The following is a 6,119-nucleotide window of genomic DNA, read 5'->3' on the forward strand; positions in this document are numbered from 1 at the left end:
AGTTTGGTGTTGTGATGCAAATGCATATTTGCTTTATTAGTTAGTTAGTTTAGTTAGTTTTAGCTTAATTTCACTCATTTTCTCTAAATAAACAAGTCCTTTTATGAGTTTTGTTTCCATGCATGAGAATACCAAGGAATATGTTGATTCTAGCCAAGTTCATGCAAATGATTTAAGGAATGCATATATGAATGAGTATGAATGAATCTCATGAAATTTATTGCATGAATTGGCAAGACTTTGAAGCTATTTCCCTTGTTGATGATAGGTGATGAAACAAGGAAGCATGGAAGCAAGAATGATGCAAGCTGGGCAAGAAGTTGGCGTTGCCAACTTGGATACAAAGGGCGTTGTTCTTGGCAACGCCAGGAAGAGGAGTTGGCGTTGCCAACTTGGGAATATGGTGCGTTGTTGAAGGCAACGCCAGGAGGCCCTGGAAGAAGCAAAGTTGGCGTTGCCAACTTGAAGCTGGCGTTGCCAACGCCACACACAAGCAAGGCAAGCTTGGCCCTGGAAGAAGCAAAGTTGGCGTTGCCAACTTGAAGCTGGCGTTGCCAATGCCACACAAGGCAAGCTTGGCCCTGGAAGAAGCAAAGTTGGCGTTGCCAACTTGAAGCTGGCGTTGCCAACGCCACACACAAGCAAGGCAAGCTTGGCCCTGGAAGAAGCAAAGTTGGCGTTGCCAACTTGAAGCTGGCGTTGCCAACGCCACACACAAGCTAACTTGGCCCAGGAAAATGAGATGCACGTTGCCAACTCCAAGTTATGAAGGCGTGTTCCTTGGCAACGTAGCAAGCAAATTTTGGCACCAAAAGGGGAGCTCGAGCACGTTGTTGAAGCTAGGAAGCATTGGCGTGTTTGGCAACAACGCCAGGAATGGTTGCTTGGCTAGGCACCAAGTCTTGGTGCCAACCAAGTTGCCAACGCCCACAAGTGCACCAACCAACGTTGCCAACGCCCACAAGTGCACCAACCAACGTTGCCAACGCCCACAAGTGCACCAACCAACGTTGCCAACGCCCATAAGTGCACCAACCACGTTGCCAACGCCCATTGGCCTTGCCATGCACGTTGCCAACGCCAGGAAGCAAGCATGGAGCCTTGAGAAGGGCTCGAGCACGTTGCCAACGTGCTAAAGAGAAGGAGTGTTCATCAACAACGCCAGGAAATTGTGGTGCACGTTGCTAACTTGGAATGAATGGGCGTTATCCACAACAACTCCAACAAGGCAGCCTGACCATGTCCTCTTCAATGGAAGATATCTTGAGCCACAGAGATCCAAATTGAGTGCTTCCAGTTGCATTGGAAAGCTGACATTCAGAGCTTTCCAACCATATATAATAGTCTATGGTGGAACACAAAATTGAAGCCAAACCAGAGTCATCTTTAGGCCCTAAAAACAAGAACATGAAGTGAAATTTAAGAAGGCTAGAGTTGAGCCTGGAGGGGGGACACGAGCACGTTGCCAACGTGCATATTAGGGTGCGTGTTTTGCAACAACGCCAGCCCCAAGTCCCTGCCTTGGGAGAGTAAAGCACGAGCACGTTGCCAACTTGGAGGTGAAGGTGCGTTTTTGGCAACAACTTGGCAGCTTGACCTTACCTTCTTTGAGGAACCATAACTTGAGCTAGGAAAGTCCAATTGAGGTGATTCCAGTGGCATTAGAAAATAGACATCAAGAGCTTTCCAATGATGTATGGTAGTCCATATTGAAGCAAAAGGTTGACACTCAAATTCTGGGCTACATTTAGCATGAAAATAGAGTCAAGAAGAGGAAAAGCAAGTTGTTGGCAACAACTTGGGCTAGCAACGCCCAAGTCTCATACTTCACTCCCAGGAAAATGTCTTGCACGTTGCCAACGTGCATTTGGCCTGGAGTTAGTGCCAATAACGCCAAGTCCATGGGCCAGAAGCATGATGAATGAATTCTTCCTTTCCAAGACTAGCAACACTTCTTCCAATTGAGCCAAGAATTCAACAAAGAGGAAGCCCATATTGCTAACCCAATTCAAGAATTTTAAAAGAGCTTTAGGAGTAGTATAAATAGAAGAGATTGATGTACTTGTAGGGGACTTTTACACTTTTACTTTACTTTTTGACACTTAGACATTTTCACATTTTTTAGCACTTGTATTGGAGAACTCTTTTGTTACTTCCGAGAGGAGACCCAGAGAGCTAATTTTGGTTCATCTTGGAACTTCTATTCTTCATTTTCTTAAGCTTCAAGCATTTCTTCTTCATCTTCATCTTCTCTTACATTTAGTTTAATTTTGATTTATGGCAATTGTTGTTAATATTGGAGCTATGATTCACTAAACCCCATTCATTAGGGGGATGAGCTCTGCTTGTTGAAATGAGTTGGTGAATTCATCTTTTTCTCCTCAATTTTAGTGGTTGATCTAAAGAGGGAACTCTTGTTCTTCAAAGATTCAACCACCATCGAGAGAGGGGTTAATCTATATGAATTATGTGGTGAATTTAAGGAAAGAGCCACATAATTCAGTTTAGAGTTCATCCTTTCATGATTTCCTTAATCAATACACCTTGGTTAGTATGTGAGATGTAACTCTCCTTGGTTGAGATTATGGAAATTGTGTGGCTGGATTAGAAAGGAGCTTCATCTCTTCTCATGAACAAATAGATCACGAGAGTGGCATTTGGTTATGTTGAGAGAAATTGAATCACCAAGAGATTGGGATTCAATTACCCACTTGCCATGGATCTACACCATGATTGAGAAGGATTTGACTAACATCAATTCATGAACACTTGCATCTCTGATCCCTAATGATCCTCTCTATCATTCATTCTCATTTCTTTTGCTTCTAGTTATTTGATTACCCATTTCCCAATCCCCTTCTACATTCTGTCTATTTACTACTCTTGTTATTTACATTCTGTTCAATTACTTCTTGCCATTTACTCTTATGTTCTTTAAATTTCTGCAACCTTTAATTCCTTGCAATTTATCTTTGATGTCATTTAAGTTTCTTGCACTTTAAGTTTCCGTCATTTAATTTTCTAGTTCTTTACATTCTTTACCATTTAAATTCTTGCAATTATGTTCAAAAATCAAAATGCTCATGAAATCAAAACTATGTTTGCTTGACTAAATCTACCATTTAACTAAAGTTGCTTAATCTACCAATCTTCGTGGGATTGACCTCACTCTTTGTGAGTTTTATTACTTGATACGACCCGGTATACTTGCCGGTTATACGTGAAATCAAATTTTTACGTATCACTCACGCAAGGTATTACTTGGACGACCCAGTGCACTTGCTGGTTAGTTGTGCGGGATTGCAAAAGTGTTATTGCAATTTCGTGCACCACCTACCATAACTTCATGACCTCCTTTTGTACCACTTCTTTCATGACGGGGTTTAATCTTCTCTGAGCTTGAATGGAGGGTCTAGCATCCTCTTCTAACAATATTTTATGCATGCATATGGATGAACTTATCCCCTTCAAATCAGCTAAGGTCCATCCAATGGCATCTTGATGAGTTTGTAGCACCTTGATCAATTCTTCTTCCTGTTCTTGGCTCAGGGCAGAGCTAATGATAACAGGATGGCTCTCATCACTACCCAAGTATGCATACTTGAGATTAGGGGGCAATGCTTTGAGCTCAGGTTTGGTGCTTCCTTCTCTTCTTTCGCTCTCTCTGGCATGCTTGGCATGGTTGTTTCAGCAGCGTTGATGTCACTAACTTCAATATCCTTGGTGAATTCCTCCTCTGCCACTTCCTTTGTTGTTTCCTCAAAGGTTTCTTGTATTGCAATGTCCACTACATCCACCCTCATGCATTCCTTTAGTGATTCTGATGGATAGCTCATTGCCTTGAATACGTTAAACACCAATTGCTCATCATGTAATCTAAGAGTGAGTTCACCCTTTTGGACATCTATGATGGCTCCAGCAGTAGCCAAGAAGGGTCTTCCCAGGATTATCGAAGCTTTGGCTTCTTCCTCCATATCTAACACTACAAAATCGGCAGGAAATATAAAATCTCCCACTTTCACCAACAAATCCTCAACTATCCCATGAGGGAATTTAAGAGTCCGATCTGCCAATTGGAGGGCCATTCTTGTTGGTTTGGCTTCCTCAATCTTCATTCTTCTCATCATTGTTAGAGACATCAAATTGATACTGGCCCCTAAGTCACACAAGGCCTTCTCCACCATGACTTCTCCTATGATGCAGGGGATTTGGAAACTGCCTGGATCCTTCAATTTCTGAGGTAATTTGTGTTGAATGATGGCACTGCATTCTTCAGTCAACAACACAGTTTCCTCATTTCTCCAGCTTCTCTTCTTGGTCATTAATTCCTTTAAGAATTTTGCATAGAGTGGCATTTGCTCTATTGCCTCAGCAAACGGAATGTTGATTTGAAGCTTCTTGAAAATCTCCAAAAATCTAGAAAATTGGCCATCCTTTTCACTTTTCATCAAACGTTGAGGATATGGTGCTTTGGGTGTATAAGGCTTCAGGACCTCTTTTTCTTTTTCTTTTGTTGCAGACGGTGTAAAAGATTGTCCCTGTTCCTTGTCTCTCACATTTTTCCTTGCTTCATCCTCTGTGGTTTCCTTTGAGATCTCCTTTAGCTTCTTTCCACTTCTGAGGGTTATGGCCTTACATTCTTCCCTTGCAATAGCCTTGGCAGCATGAGAAATGCTTGGCCCAGGGGTTTGCTTAGACAAATACATAATTTGATTTTCTAGCTTCTGGATGGCAGCTCCTTGGTTTTGCAGGTTAGAATTTACTTCTTCCTTAAAAGCTTTCAATTCGGTTATGTCTTGACTCATGGTTGCAAGCATTCCTTCTATCCTGTTTAATTGATCTTGAAATTGTTGGTTCGGATTAGGTTGGGCAGGTTGATTATTTTGGCCATGATATGTTGGTTGGGAGTAAGTGTTTTGTGTGGTTTGGTATGATCTTTGGTTGGAGTTGTAAGGTTTGTGGTTTTGTGGTTGGGTTTGCTGGTTTCCCCACCCAAAGTTTGGGTGGTTTTTCCAACCTTGGTTGTAAGTGTTGGAATGTGGATCATATGGTTGCCTTTGTTGATTTCCCACATAGTTGGCCTCTTCCCAATCACCTCCTTCAGTGCCTACTTCCTCTTGATCTTGTGTGTGTATTACAGCCACTTGGTTTGTGTCTAATTTCCTAGTGAGCTCTGCTAGTTGCTTGGCAAACACCTTGTTTTGGGCTAGAATTGTATCAACATGGTTCAGCGCCATGACTCCCTTGGTGTTGTGTCTCTCTGAAGCATAGTAGTACTCATTCTCAGCCACTGTCTCAATCACTTCAATGGCTTCTTCCACAGTCTTCTTCCTGTTCAATGAACCTCCTGATGAATGATCTACAGCCTTCCTTGATTCATAAGAGAGTCCATCATAGAAAATATGCAATTGCACCCAGTCATGGAACATGTCTGGTGGGCATCTCCTTGTCAAATCCTTGAACCTCTCCCATGCCTCGTAGAGAGTTTCACCATCTTGTTGTCTAAAAGTCTGAACCTCAGATCGAAGCCTATTGACCTTTTGTGGTGGTAGAAACGTGCCAGAAACTTGCTTTCCACCTCATCCCAGGTTGTTAGGCTCCCCCTTGGGAATGATTCCAGCCACTTAGCTGCCTTGTCCCTAAGTGAAAATGGGAACAAGAGCAGTTTATAGGCATCTTCCTGGACTCCATTGGACTTCACAGTGTCGCAAATTCTCAGGAATTTTGTGAGATGTTGGTTTGGGTCTTCATTAGCACTCCCACCAAATGAACAATGATTCTCCACCAGTGATATTAGCTGTGGTTTGAGTTCAAAATTGTTGGCCTGAATGGGTGGTTTCTGAATGCTGCTACCACAATTCCCAGAGGTTGGGTTTATGTATGAACCAAAAACCCTCCTCTCGGGAATGGCATTGTTTCCATCAGCTCTCTCATGGTTGTGAACTTCTCTATCCATGTTGAGATCTAGAGCTTCCTCAAAATTGTCCTCAGATTCTCCTTCAGATTCCTCTTCTCTCAGTACTCTCTTCCCTCTTGCTTCCCTTCTACTTCTATGAAGGGTGCTCTCTGGTTCGGTATATGGAGGAGTTGATGTCTCTCCTCTCCTACCTGTTATACAA

At 42.6% G+C, this 6,119-nt stretch overlaps 1 non-coding gene across 1 annotated transcript; it reads left to right on the top strand.

Annotated features, from left to right (window-relative positions):
• Positions 1–5,427: 5,427 nt before the first annotated feature.
• LOC130971133 (small nucleolar RNA R71) lies at positions 5,428–5,531 on the top strand. Its single transcript, XR_009082365.1, has one exon. It is a non-coding gene; the product is annotated as a small nucleolar RNA R71 (small nucleolar RNA).
• The last annotated feature ends 588 nt before the right edge of the window (positions 5,532–6,119 follow it).

This window comes from Arachis stenosperma, chromosome 3, assembly GCF_014773155.1.
Source record: "Arachis stenosperma cultivar V10309 chromosome 3, arast.V10309.gnm1.PFL2, whole genome shotgun sequence".
NCBI lineage: Eukaryota > Viridiplantae > Streptophyta > Magnoliopsida > Fabales > Fabaceae > Arachis > Arachis stenosperma.